Consider the following 14,847-nt stretch of genomic DNA (forward strand, 5'->3'; position numbering starts at 1 on the left):
AATGTGATGAGAGTAAGTTTCACTTTTTCCCTCTCACCTTCTCCCTCTTCCCTCCATTAAAAAAGCTTTTTCTTTCCTCTTTTATGAGAGATGATTTGCCCTACTCCATTTCTCCCTTCCTCCTCCCAATATATGCCTCTCTCAGCACCTGATTTTATTTTTTTAGATATCATCCCTTCCTATTCAACCCACCTTTGCTCTCTCTCTCTCTCTCTCTCTCTCTCTCTCTCTCTCTCTTCTCTCTCTCTCTCTCTCTCCCTCTTTCTCTCTCTCTTTCTCCCCCCTCCCCTCTCTTCCCCAACTCAGGGCTGAGATACAAATCAGTGGCTCAATTCCCCCAGGGCCTTTAGGCCAAGGGTCCAAAAATGAATGCTGCTGCTCCTGCTGCTGCTGCTGTCACTGTTGTCTGGGGCCAGGGTTAGGGTAGGACCCTTTTCCCTTCTCACCCAGGTGAAAAAACTTTCTCACTGACCTTTGAAGCTGGCTTTGGTGCTTGTGGGTTGAGTGATCTGAGAACCACAGCTGTAGCTGGTGATTCTCCTCTCCCACCCCCCCACCCCCAGGCCTGATCTGGTCCTTTTCCTGCCAGTGCTAGGCGGCCAAGGCTGGGATGTGCTGGGTTCTGTGGGCTGTGCTCCACTCTGTGCCCCATGCGATAGACCTTTCTAGTCAGCCTTCCAGGCTACCTTGGGCTGGAAATCTCTTTCACTCTGTTATTTTGTGGCTTCTGCTGCTCTAGAATTTGTTTAGAGTCATTTTTTACATGTCTTTTATGGACTATAGGGGAAGTGCTAGAGTAGGTGCATCTTTCTACTCAGCCACCTTGGCTCCGCCCCCAGTTCATTTAACAGATGAGGAAACTGAGGCAAACAAGGTTAAGTAACATTCCCAGAGTCAGTGTCTGAGACTAGTAAGTGTCTGAGGACAGATTTGAACTCAGGAAGATGAGTTTTGCTGACTCCAAGCTTGGCAATCTGTTTACTCTGTCACCTAGCTGCCTTTGATAATGATAATAAATATAGTACCTCACTGTTACCATTCACTCAGCACTTAACAGTCATTGTCTCATATGTTCCTTACAATGATATTGTAATACTGGTAGTTTGATGATGATGATGATAATGATGATGGTAGTGGTGGTGGTGATGGTGACTTGCCTCCATCCTCTGCTACCATGAGAAAATTACTACTAAAAATAGACCTTTGTGGAGCCCATAAGGATTGCATGCCATCTTAGGGAGGAAGGGGAGAGGAAGGGGGAGAAAATTTAAACCTTATGGAAGTGATTGTTGAAAACTGAAAACAAATATATGAACTAAATTTTTAAAAATTAAAAAAAAATCCTAGCACAAAAACTCGAAACTTTTTCCTACCAATACAAATGATCATTCTCTCTTTTAGAAGGTTGTTTGTACAATAAGATGTCAAATGATTTACCAGGGTCACACAGACAGTATGTGTCAAAGCTGGAACTTGAACCCAGGTCTTCCTGACTCCTACATAGGCTTTCTATCCATTATGCCACTGACTACTGTCATAATATACATAGAAATACACTCACATACATTGACTTGTTTTCTCTTCCATCAAAATGTGAGCTTCCTGAGGGTAGGGATTTTTTTTTGACTTTCTATCCCCAATGTTTAGCATTTAATCACTTTTAATAAATGCTTCAAGTATGACTGATAGTTGAAAAAATCATGTTTGTAGCATATATTCAGAAAGAAAAAATAGTTATTGATCTTAAATACAATATAATAAAGAATCATTTACTAAATTCTTTGGAAATGCCCAAAAGCATGTAAGTTGTTCATTCATTAACAGAACATTTAGTAGGTGCCTACTGTGTACTGAGCATTGTGTTAGATGTTGAAGGAAATATGAAATCTAGAGAAGACAAAGTCCTTGCTCTCAGAAGTTTATACTCTAAAAGGGGATAAAATGCAAATATGTGATAATAACAGTGGGGAAGCAGGGAAGTCTCCAGACAGGAGGTTACATCTGAAGGGACGTGTAAAGGTCCTAATAATTACAATGAGAAGGTGAAATGCACCTGTCTACTTTTGGTGAAGAGGTGAAAGGATGTTACAGATACCTTGGTGGTGCAGTGGATAGAGCACTGGGCTTGAAATCAGGAAGTCTCTTCATAAGTTCAAATTCTGCCTCAGATACCTACTCACCATGTGATCCTGGGCAAGTCACTTAACCCTGTTTGACTCAGTCTCCTTATCTGTAAAATGAACTGGAAAAGGCAAATCATTCCAGTGTCTTTGTCAAGAAAACCCTAAATGAGGTAACAAAGACTCAAACATGACTAAATGACAACAGATGTTTTTTTTTTTTTTTTTTTTTTTTTTTTAAATAGGCCTTTGTTCCAGCTTGGGGCCTATAGAAGTTCTCCACCACTTCCCCTAAGCTGTATAAACACATCCACAGATTAGACCAGGGGTGTGGAACCTGTGGTCTTGAGGCCACTTTTGACCTTCTAGGTCCTCAGGTGTGGCCCTTTGAATCCAAACTTCACAGAAAAAATCTGCTTCATAAATGGATTTGTTCTATAAAACTTGGACTTAGTCAAGAAGTCTCCCCCTTGAGGCCACAGGTTCCCCACCCCTGGATTAGATTTTCGTTGGTATACCATGATCTGAGGGAGGAACTTTATTCGATGATACATGTTAACCCATTCTCTGCCATATAGTCTTTGAGAGATGTCTGGGGCACTAAGATGTTTGATGAATTACCCAGAATGGGTTCGGAATGAATCAGAGATGGAACTTGAATGCAGGACTTCCTGATTCCAGTGCTGACTCTCTATTGATTGTACTACACTATTTCCCTTCTGTATAAAAAGGACTATTTCTAAGATAGGGATAAGTGTTGGACAGAATGGACAGGCATGGAAGGTTTGTAATCTTCATGGTTGGAGGGGACCTTTCCATTCCCCAAATCATGGATCTACTTGGGTATTTCAGTGCTCATGGTAATCCACAATCACATAGTGTGTTAAGATTTTCAAAGCATATACAAAATGGTGAGGTAAGAAAAGAAAAGCAAGTATTAGAATATTATAGTGCCCACTTTATTGAGTAAGAAACTGAGGTTCTGAGAGGTTAATACACTTGCCCATCCTCCTACAGTAGTGAGCTAGGACTTTTATCTCAGATGCCTATTGTGGAATTCATGCATTGGAAATACAAAAAGGAATAAGCATTTATGAAGCACTTAATAAATGAGAAGGGGGGAAGGAAGAAGAAAAATAAATTTGTATGATAATTTGTTGTATATTTGAAAGGAATATCAAGTTGTGCATAGTAGATTTTCAGTTTCCTCACAATCATCTTTTTATTGTACTATGTTATTCTATAAATTAAAAATAAAATACATTTTTTAAAAAGCACCTACCTTGTGCCAGGCTCCATGCTAAATGTTTTTCAAATCAGCTTCACCACAGCCCTGGAAGGTAGGATAGTATTACTCCCATTTTACAGATAAAGAAACTGAGGCAGAGGTGAAGTGACTTGCCCAAGGTGACACAACTAGTAAAAGTCTGATGTTAGATTTGAACTCAGGTCATACTGACTCCAGGACCAGCAGTTGAGCTACTGAGCCCAATAGCTACCTTGTCATAAATTTAGGGAATTGAACCCAGTTGCTGGCAGGGCTAGGTGTGTGGAAAGAATGAGGGGATGGAATGTTAAATTGAAGGAAAATAAGCAGAATTGTTCTGACTTCAATTTGGCTGTACTAAGAATTGTTTCCTGATCTTTTCTCTCCTGCCTTCTCTTCCTTTCTCCTCCCTTCTATTACCCAAGCCTCCTCTTTTTATCTTCACTCTCCCTTTCTTCATTTCCTATTTTTTCTTTCTCTTCCTCCTCCTTCTCTGTCTGTCTCTCTGTCTCTCTCTCTTTCTGTCTCTCTGTCTCTCTCTATTTCTCTCTGTCTCTCTCTCCCCTTTTCTCTCCTCTAACCTCTCCTGTCCCTTCTTTCTCCTCCCCTCTGTCTCTTACTTCATCTCCGAGGGAACTGACTAGAATAACTGCTGTCAAATTCCCAGGGTGAAGCCAATTGATGACCAGCCAACCCAGTCAAGAAGCTCACAGGAGACTACTGAGTTTCTCTCTTTGGTTTCTTGCTCATGTTATCTTAGTCTCTGTGGGTAAGACAGAGCCCTGCAGCCTGGGCTGGCATTTTTCTGAAAAGCCCTGGGAATGTAACTGAAGCCTCCGCACTTTTTAACTGCTGTCTAATAGTGGGGATGGTGATTGATGAATGATGATGGAGTGATGGAGAATAGAACAGCTGGTATAATGAATAGAGCACTGGACTGGGAGGCAGGACAATCCAGGTTCATCCTGCTTCAGGCTCCTACTAGCTATTTGACCCCAAGGCAAGTAATTTAATCTCCTTGTGCCAATAGACAATTTTTTATAGTGAGTTAGAGAGAGTGGCCAATCTGTGTCAGCACTGGGAAGTTACTGGTTCCCCATATTTGTAAAATTACAAGTTCTGAGGCATGATTGGGATGATAATACTTGTAGTACCTGTTTTCTTAGTGTGTTGTGAGGATACAATGATGTAAGATGCAAAAGCTTAAGAAAGTTTTAAAATGTGATTATTGGGGATCAGCATCCTCAAAGAACTGCTCCTCCATTACGCTTCTGCTGAACCCACCCCCAGTTGCTAGTGAGGCTCCTCCCAAATTACCTTGTCTTTCTTTGGCATATACTTAAATGTGTGTGTGTTATCTGAACCAATACAATCTCCTCAAGGAATGGGACTGTTACCTTTTTTCCTTTGTATCCCCAGGGTCTAGCACAGGATTTGTGCTTAATGAATATATTTTCTTGATTGACAGTCAGACTAAAGAACAGGGAGGGGGTCAGATTGCATGGCCTCCGAGGTCCCTCCCAACCCTTTTAATTCTCCCTTAGAGTCATGATAAAAATAATGAGGCACTAATCTTTATGTTCTAGGGTTCTAGACCAAAGCTTGCCTCCTGACACTTTCCAAAGCACGAACTCCCAGTTTTTTTGGGGGGTGGATTGGCTCATGTAGCATGTCAACCCCTCGGTACTCCATTCTGCACTGTTGTGTCCAGAGTTCTCTTGTCTAGGAACAACTCTCCATCTGTCATTCATAAACTCATCTACTCTTCTTTTTACTCCTTCTACCTCCAGGGCTCTTTCAATCATCAACTCAAGGACATGATTAAATAGCTAGTTTAATTAGGTGAGCAAATGGATGGGAAAATACTGACAGTGCTGACCCTTGTGCCATAAAATGTGACATCCCAAACACCTCCCAGCTCTAACCCTCCAGAAATAAGGATCTTTTAGCTTGGTCTTCAGTTTCTTCTTTGTTTGCCTCCCAGTCATGTTATGGACATGGATGAGAGCCAGAGAGGTGATGTTTTAGAATAGTCCTCTAGCCTTCCAGGAAAGAGAGCATGATAGAGGTAATTAACTCAGTAAAACCCGACTTGGTAGAATTTGGAGAGGGTTTGTGAAGCTTTGGGGAATTTTTTTGCCTGCAGCTAGTAACACAGGCAAACAAGGCAAGAGCATTGCTTGGTCTGAGGTCTTAGGAACTGTGCTGTGGGGGTGGATGGGGTGGACTTCTCCACACCACTTGTGTGTCTGAAAGCCCAGCACTGAACAAGGTGCTGCTTAAATGCTGATCCCTGGCTCCCCAATAGAATGGTCTCAAGGCAGCCCAGAACTTGACTTCTCTGGCTTTCTGGATCTTTCAAAGTGCTTTGGTTGTTGTGGGGTCACAATCTAACCATCTGGGCCATGTGGGCAGATCGGTGATCCGGTGCAATGGACAGAAGGGTGCTGAATCAGGAAGACCCAAGTTTGAAACTCACCTCAGATTCTAGCTGAGTGTCCTTGGGCAAGTTATTTCATCTCACTCTTCATCTCACAGTTTCCTCACTTGCACAGTGGGGGTAATAATAATATATTCTGCGAAGATCAAGTGAAATAGCATATGCTAAGTGCTTTGTTAACTTTAAAATGCTATATCATTGTTAACTATCATCATGAATAAGGCAGATGTTAGAGTAGAAAGAGCAGTGGAGGGCCCAAGGGCTCTAGAATGAGAATGCTCCAGGCTTAGAGTTCACATCCTATCTCTGATGTTGACTATTTGTGTGATCTTGGAGAAGTTATTAAAACTCCCTGGGTCTCAACCTCCCCATCTTTAACACGAGGCAGTTGGACCAAATGGCTGCTGAGGTTCTGTCTGATTCTATCTGTGTATGTCACTAAGATTCTGATCTAGCTAGAAATCACCCCGAACTCACACTCTGTGGGAAGACCATCCCCAGTGGGGGCATTCTCTGTACGTGTGTGGTCTGGTCAAGGTCAACTTGGTAGTGACCTTGGGTCACCTGGTAGTGGGACAACCTCTGCACCTTGAAAGCTATTAGGATATTGCTAGTAAAGTCTTTTAAAGCCCAAATGACTATAATTGTGCAAATGCAACGTGGGTTTAAAAGTCTTTACAGACAGTGTTCTAAGAAATAAGATGGAGAAGCTCTTGAATCACTTTACTGAATAGAGAAACAGCAGTGATGAAAGATAACAACAACTGACATAGGGCCTACTATGTGCCAGGCACTATGCTAGGTGCTTTATGAATCTTATCTGATTTGAGTCTCCCAAGAACCATGCATGGCATATAGTAGGTGCTTAATAAATATTTATTGAATTGAATTTATTTGAATAGCCCTGGAAGATAATTGATCTTGTTGCCCCCGTTTTCCTGATGAGCAAACAGAAAGTCAAGTGTCTTGCCCAGGGTCACACAGTTAGTAAGTACCTGAGGTTGAATTTGAACTAAGGTCTTCCTAACTTTAGACCAACTGCTCTATCCACTGCTTCACCTAGCTAAGGGAGGAATAGAAAAAAATGGAAAGAAGAGAAAGAAAGAAGAGGAAAAAAGAAAGAAAGGAAGAAAAAAAAGAAAGGAAGAAGGAAAGAAAAAGAAAGAGAAACAAGAGTTTAGGCAAATTCAAAGAACTTGGGATGAGCCTGGAGTCAGGAAAGCTTTTGTTAAAACTCACTAAAAAGCCTGAGCAAATTGGAATGAGGTGGAGGGAAGAGTCTGTGGGGAAAACATCCAAGAAGTGTAAGCGCAACTAATCCAAAGGACAAAGTACTGACTTTAAAGTGTAAGAGGATGAAAATCAATACAAAAGAAATAAAGGGAGAAAAACACAAGCTGAAGAATCCCAACTTTCAAAGTGAACGTATGAAACAATTCAATAAAACACAGGAGACCAGATGAGAAAACCAACTCCAATGATCTGTTCCATACAAAAGATACATCCGAAGAATAAACATACCCACAGAATAAGGCAGAGGGCTTGTCCTGCTCAATTACTCCCCCAGTTCTACTTCAGGCTATTATCAAACCAAGGTCTGGTGTTAGATCACTTTGCAGCAGTCAAGACAATGAGCTAAGCCGCATTGCAGAGAAACAAACTGCTAAGAATTCTGTGAACCCAAGATACCCCTACTCCCAATTGTCCTCTGACAGTTTATTTAGACTATTGGGAGCCCCATAACAGCTTTGTCCTGAGCCATTGACTGAAGCCTGTGATGCTGAGAAGAACCAGCAAAGGTCTATCTATATCAGGGAACAAAAAGGGGACAGATGTCCCACAACACAGGGGCCTGCTCTATGATGGCGTCAGTCCCAGAGGGGCTGCCATGGCTTGTTCATTTTTATTTGGTTATTTGTGTTTCTCTGGATCACCTCTTTCTCCTTCCTCCGAAATTGTATCGTTCATTTAAATCTTACTGTTAAGAAACTTTTATTATTGACTTCTTATACATATGCCAACTTTCCATTTCAACTGGAAACAGCTGAGGGCAGGGGCCAAAGGTTATTGATCTTTTATCGTCATTACCAATATAAAACAGAAATATTCAATAAATATTTCTAGGGACTGTTATTGCCACAAAACAATGACATATGATAGAACTGGCCTAGAGTCAGGAGGTCCTATCTTCTAATCCTGTCTCTGATAATTTACTGGTTGGGTGATTCTGGGCACATAACTTAACTTACTGCTGTCCTCCCATAAATCACAGAACACATGTCATCCAGCTTTAGTGGGGGGGGGGGATTTCATCAGTTTGATCACAGGGTCACCCTCCTCCAATGGTGGAATATGATTTTTGTGGGTTTTTCTCTTGCCCAATAACTTTTTTTTAAATGTATTTTTAACACAGTTTATAACAGATAAAGCAATTCAGACTTTTGGTCAGGTGATACATCTTTTTAAAGCATTTCCAATATGGACCACAAAAGAATTTTGTTTTTAAACATTAACCGAGACACAGATAATATTTATGTTGCAAACTTCACATGCTCTTGACCTAATTGTCTCCTCAGTATTACTAAGAATTAAAGGACCCTAACTTATTGTTGTTGGTCTAAAGCTCTATGCCTAATAGCTTAATTTTAGACAACCTTGAATGTTCCCCTATCCATAATCTATAATTGAATAGATCTGGTATTTAGCTTACAAACCTTTTGACTACAGGAAATTGCCACCAATAGTAAGGACATTGCAGAGGTACCATATCTCCCTAACTTCATGTCAATTCCAGGCAGGATTAGATTATCCACTTTTTTTGCCCAATAACTTGACAAAAAATAAGGTCCGGTAGAAGAATTAAAAGGGTTATCCCTGCTAGCAAGACCTTGTAGTAGAGAATGATGGAAAATCCATTTCTTTCTTTGTTATTGTTAAAATGCTGTAGTTGGACAAAACTTGGTAGAGAATTTATCTTGAAAGTTCCAAGCTCAGAAAGGGGATCCAAAATCAATTCTTCCTTGGGTGAATTGGGGGGAAAATTTTTACATTGCTTCTACATGCACAAGTTTATTGTATCAACTGATAAAGTTTTGGTGCCTTGAGACCATCACAAGATTCCCTACATAATGTCTGATATTTCCAGTAAGACCAGACAGAAATGTGAGGTATCACCAGTGAACAATTGAAATTATGGTCATCTGAGTCACTGGATACTTCTCACTTCAAGGGATCTCTCTGAAGCAGCTATTCCTTTTAATGATTCAGAACCCAACCATTCTACACCATCCATGATAGCTGCCCATATCTTCTGTAGACTCTCCTGAATGGGTCCTCCTAATATGTGTAGGTCCCAGTGAGGCATGTGGATCATCCCTTCAGTTACCTCACTGACTCATCTTTTTCTGGTCACATGTCCCTCTGATAACATCTCTGAGGACATTTCTCCCATACAAGTCCTCACTGGTACTAGATTACAGCCTATTCATGCCCAACATGTGCCTCTATTTTTAATTTTCAATTCTGTCTTCAAAAATTGTCATATTGGATGCCTTAACACCACTGAAGACTAGAACTTAATTGTCTTTGGCTTCCATATTAATAGTGGCCAAGATATGAATTACTCTATATTAGGAGTTTGTGAATTTCACAATAAAGAAGATGGCTGTCTCTCAGGACCTCAAGATAAAAGAATCACATAAGGCAAACACTTTAAGCAAGTATTCACAGACAGGTGTGCCATCAGGTCTCTATAACTGAGGTGTTCTGAGAGAGGGAGGTTTTTTTAAATTTTTATTTATTTATTTTTTGAAGATGAACATATCTCTGAAATTGCTAAGCTGTTGTTTTCAACTTCCAGATTGCTATTTTAAAAGACCAGATTCTAAGGCCAGTAAGTCAGTGCTCTTCACTAGTACCAACACTCTCTTTGAGTGTCCTAATTATCATGAAATTCAAAAGCTGAGACTTCCACACCCTTCTCATATGACCAGTTCATTAAAATGAAGGTGAGATAGTCCCTAAAGTAACTTCCAACTCTAAATCTTATGATTCAATAATTGAAAAACAAAAAACAAATAAAATTCCAAATCCTCTCTTTCACTTGAAACAAAGTACTTCAAGGTTGTTGTATTTTTTTAAAATGCAGATGAGAAGAAATTAGTCTTTTACAATAAGAATTTTAAGGAAAATCCTTCTCTCCTCTTGGTCCAAATTATAAAGCTTCCTTTCTGAGGTGGGATATGTGATTATATTATATCATTTTGGGTAGGTGGGGGGAGGATATGTCCATACTTGCAAATTCTTACATGTAGGAAATATAGTTGAGTTATAACTTCTGAAGTTTTGAGAGAGCTTTCTGATTAGACAAGATAAATGTGAGGTAATATACATATGTCTACGTCTAGGATACGTATGATTGGTCAGTGAGTAGTAAATGTCTTTATGACCCAGTGCACAGCCCGTTCAGCCAGTACACAGCTGGTTCAAACTAATAAGTTCTATAGGTGCAACTGGCTGCTGTATCAGGAAGGGAGATAAATGGTTGATGCTGCGGCAGGTTGTGTCTTTGGATTGGGGAGTAACTGCCTGGGACAGTATTTTGGAACTAGGAAGAAATATGATTTTTAAAGAGAAATGTGATTTTAGAAGTGGGTCCCAAGCACATGTACCCCAGCACCCCATCAATATGACCAGAACCTCCTGGACCACTTCTTCATTTGGGGAAGGAGGGAGACAACAAAAGAGAACAAAAAAGCCATAAGAACAGACAAAGCAAATCAACTCCAGGTTCATTATTATTCATTCAACCCATGGCGAAGAAACCATTTTCTAATAAGTTGATTATTTACCTTTAGATAATTAAGTCTTAAGTGACTACCATAATCATTGGAAATTAATATTTTCCTAGTTGACTGAAGGTTAGATTTGTCCCTTTCTTTTGAAGAACGAAAAGAACTTGGATATATTTCAGAATCTTCTTTCAGCAGTAGGGAATGTTAATGATTCCTGTGCAGATATTCAAGGGGGAGATGCTTCAGAACACCTAAACAGTACACTATTTAGCAATACATTCATGAGATCCTATCTGGAAATTAACATACAGCTTGAATTACTGTATTACCAAAAACAAAGAGGGGAGGAAATCAGGAAGGAGCAAAAAGATGAAAGTAACTTCTTCTGGACTCCCTTCCCCTGTCTTTTCCCCTTAGGACCATGGGGTTTATGGCTGGTAGCTTACCTTACAGAACATCTTGTCCAGTTCTCTCATTGTACAGAAGGGGAGATGGAGACCTAGAGGTATGAAGAGATTGGAGAGTTAGAGCTGGTAGGGACCTTAAAGGCTATTAAGGTCCATCATTCACTTGACATATGAGAACACTGAAGCATAGTTAAATGTTAAATTTAATTAAATGTTAAAGGTTAAATGAATTGCTTGGGGGTCTTACTTTTGGAAAGCATTTGAAACCAGCTTTTCCTGATTGCCAGCACAGTACCCTATCAATCATACTACTTTGCCATGTAAGCTTTTTCTCAGACCTGGGATTTGAACTTGGGTCCTCCTTCTTTAAAGTGCTTATATCCTGTCTGAAAAGACATGACAGTCTTTTTCCTTGCCAAAATTAGTCCCTCTAATTATCTTTTGATTGTATCCTTTCCTTTCCTTGAGGCAGCTAAGTGACAAAGTAGATAGAACACTAGGCCTGGAGTTGAGAAGACCTGAGTTCAAATCCAGCCTCTGACACTTAGTAGCTGTGTGACCCCAGGCAAATGATAGAACCTTTGCTACCCTCAATTTCCTCAACTATAAAACGGAGACAATAATAGCACCTACCTTGCGAGGTTGTTGCAAGGATCATGTGAGATATTACTAGTGCTTTGAATAGTGCTAAATAAATGTTTGTTCCACTTCCTTCTGTCCTATTTAACTTTGCTCCATCAATCATCCCTCTCTTGTAGATGTTTTCAATATTTTTTTGTTGTTGGAACTTTCCCTTCAGGACACCAAATCAAGAAATCATTGGAAGATTTGGTTGGAAAGGGAATCCCGCTTGCGCATTAACTTGACTTCTTCTAGACCATTCCTGAGGGATCATCCAGTTTCCATTTGTTGTTCTTCAAATGCACACTGTCTCCTGAGGAAACTTGTTGCACCTCTGGCTATTTGTAAAGTTTTCATTTGTTTGCTTGTTTTTTTTTCCAATACTAAACTGATATTTCCTTTCTTTTTTTCCCCTTTTTTGGAAATTCTACTTACTCTTTCCAACTCTGTCCTTTGGGGCCAACTAGTACAAGCGCAACCTCCCTCCCTGACGATTGCCTCCAAATGTCTAAGGAAAGTTCGCTCATCATTTTAAGTCCTGTATGATCTAATTCCTTAAAACAATCTTCATAGGACGTATTTCCCTATCACCTCACCAACTTGTTTGCTTTTCTTTGTACATATCATGGTGTGACCATTTCCTTCTCCAAAAATTCAACTAAATACTTTAGGTACAGCCTGCCCAGGATAGAGCAAAGAGAGACTATCTCTCATCCTAGAGACATAAGCTCTCATTGTAGCCCGAGTTTGTATTAGTTTTTTTTACCACTATGTCACAATGTTGACTTGAAAATTGTGCATTAGATTTGTTTTGCATTTCTATCTTTTCATGCGTTGCAAGAATAAGATTGATGTGCTATATTACTGATGAAACGTGTGCAAGGAGAGTCATCAAAGATAAAATCTAGAAATGACAGAGAATCAGAAATAATGGAACTCAAAGTACTCATATTTGACCTTCCTCAACATATAAATTACCTAGAAAATGACTCCCTGTTTAATAAGAACTTCTGGGAAAACCATAAGGTTGTTTTTCTGGCAGAAATTCAATTTAGACCAATGTTTTATAATGTACCCCACAATAAATTAAAAAATGAATTTGGGATCTGAATGTTATCATATAAAATAAACATACTAGGGCATATTATGGATATGGAGGACAGACAGTATAAATGAACAAAGATAGAAGATGGACTGTTTTGTTTAAAAGACCTCAAGTCAACCAGCATAGCTTACTTGTTGAAGTGTATGTAGGCGATTTCGATATAAGAAGTCTAGAAAGGTAGTTAGCCACATCATGAAGAGCTTTAGAAGTGTTGTGGGCTTCTAGATCATGTAACCAAAAATGTGATGATATTTTTTTCTCTTATCTTATTTAATTCTGGTTGAATCTGTTGACCAACAAGATGAAGAAATAGACACTTTCTTTGATCCTTGTGAAATCTCAGACTTCTCCAACATAAGAACCATGAACAAGAGGAAAATGATCTGCAGCTGTTCTCACAGGCTAAAAACCCAAGAACCTTAATGGGGTAACAGTCTGATGAGTTAACAGAAGAGAAGGCTAATCCCCATTCCCTAGTGCTCACCCAGCACTATCCTCCCCAAGTGCTCACAATCTGGCAAGGATGCACAATGTAATCTATGTGTTGTGCCCTTGGATCCATTCAGCCATTCCCTTGCTGCTTCTGCAGATTCTGCTAGGTCATCTCTCAGACCCTTCTTTCATTCCACCAGTCAGGGACAATAAGTAACAGAACTGCAACCTCCTCTGACCTCATCCTATCCCACCCCACCCCACATACACACCCAGGGTGTATTAGGTGGAGAGGTTACAAAAAAGTAGCAGGTTGCTCTGCCTGAGGAGGCAGCAGTACTCAGTCAGATAACAAATGAACAGAAGGAACTGAGTCACAATGTCTACCACATGTGTATGTATCAACCAGGCCTGAAGAAAAAGTGACTGGCATCCAACTGAAGCCAGCTCTGTCCCACCCCACAGAAATTACTTGGGAAAGAAAATGAGGCCATGGAAAAGACAATCCCTCAGTTTTGGAGAGGATATTGAATAACTTTGATGTTGAGTTCTCAGGAGATTTTCCATGAAAGGGGAAGGAAACAGAAGGTAAACCGTAGGAAAACATGAAGAAAAAAGACTATAATAAGCAAAGCATTCAAGAGGAAGAAAATTCAAGTTAAAACCCTTGATCACAAGCAAAAAAACAAAAGAGAAGAAGTCAAAAATAGAAGAGAAGATGGCCTATAAACCATCTTCTTGAATAAATCCAAATAGTTTTTGAATAAACATTGCAAAACAAAGGAAAATAAATCAACATATGATACGGTAGTAGACCTTGTGGATTTCCAATATACCATGAACACTGGCAGGATGTTACTAAATGGTTGATGAATGGTTGAATGGAATCAGCATGGAAGAGAGGAAAGAAGAATTGTGGAAACACAGTTTGTCTCCTGGAAAGCACAAATAATTGGTCTAATAGAAAACTTGAATCCACACCAGAGGAAAAAGAGGAGAGAATAACAGATTGCTGTTGCACAGGAGTAAAGGACAATCCTAAATAATATAAGTGGTGATGTAAAAGAAAGCATGTTTTCTATTATGAACAAAGCATTAATCTTAAAGACAGGATAATTGGGGGGGGGGGTCAGCAACTTAAAGATCATAGGTTCCTTGAAAGAATATGACAAATAAAAAAAATGAGCACCACAATACAAGGAAAAAATAACATAGAAAACCAATAGGAAGAATCTCTGATTGCCTACAGAAAACAAACAAAAAATGTTGCTAATTCCATGGCAGATAGTTCCTAAATGGAAAAATTCCACTGACAAACAATATGCTCTACAAATGACCAGGAGAAAGAGCTTCAGATATAAAGGAAAGGAAATGTGCATAACACAAGGCTATTCTGCAGTCACCACAAAACCTAGAATGAATGAAATAATTTGTTCCAAGAGAAAAAGCATTCAAGATACAACATAAAGCGACACATCATACAAACCTGGATCCAACAATCAATGAAAAAAAGCAATGGCTATTCAACAAAAGAGAAGTATTTGAAGGATTCCTGTCAAAAAAATGTGAACAAGTTATTTGTTTTACAAATATTTCAGTGAGCAGAAACAAAAGATAGGTAAAAGAAAAAATGACAGTGGCCACATAAGGAAATACATTACC

Source organism: Notamacropus eugenii, chromosome 2 (genome assembly GCF_028372415.1).
Source record: "Notamacropus eugenii isolate mMacEug1 chromosome 2, mMacEug1.pri_v2, whole genome shotgun sequence".
NCBI lineage: Eukaryota > Metazoa > Chordata > Mammalia > Diprotodontia > Macropodidae > Notamacropus > Notamacropus eugenii.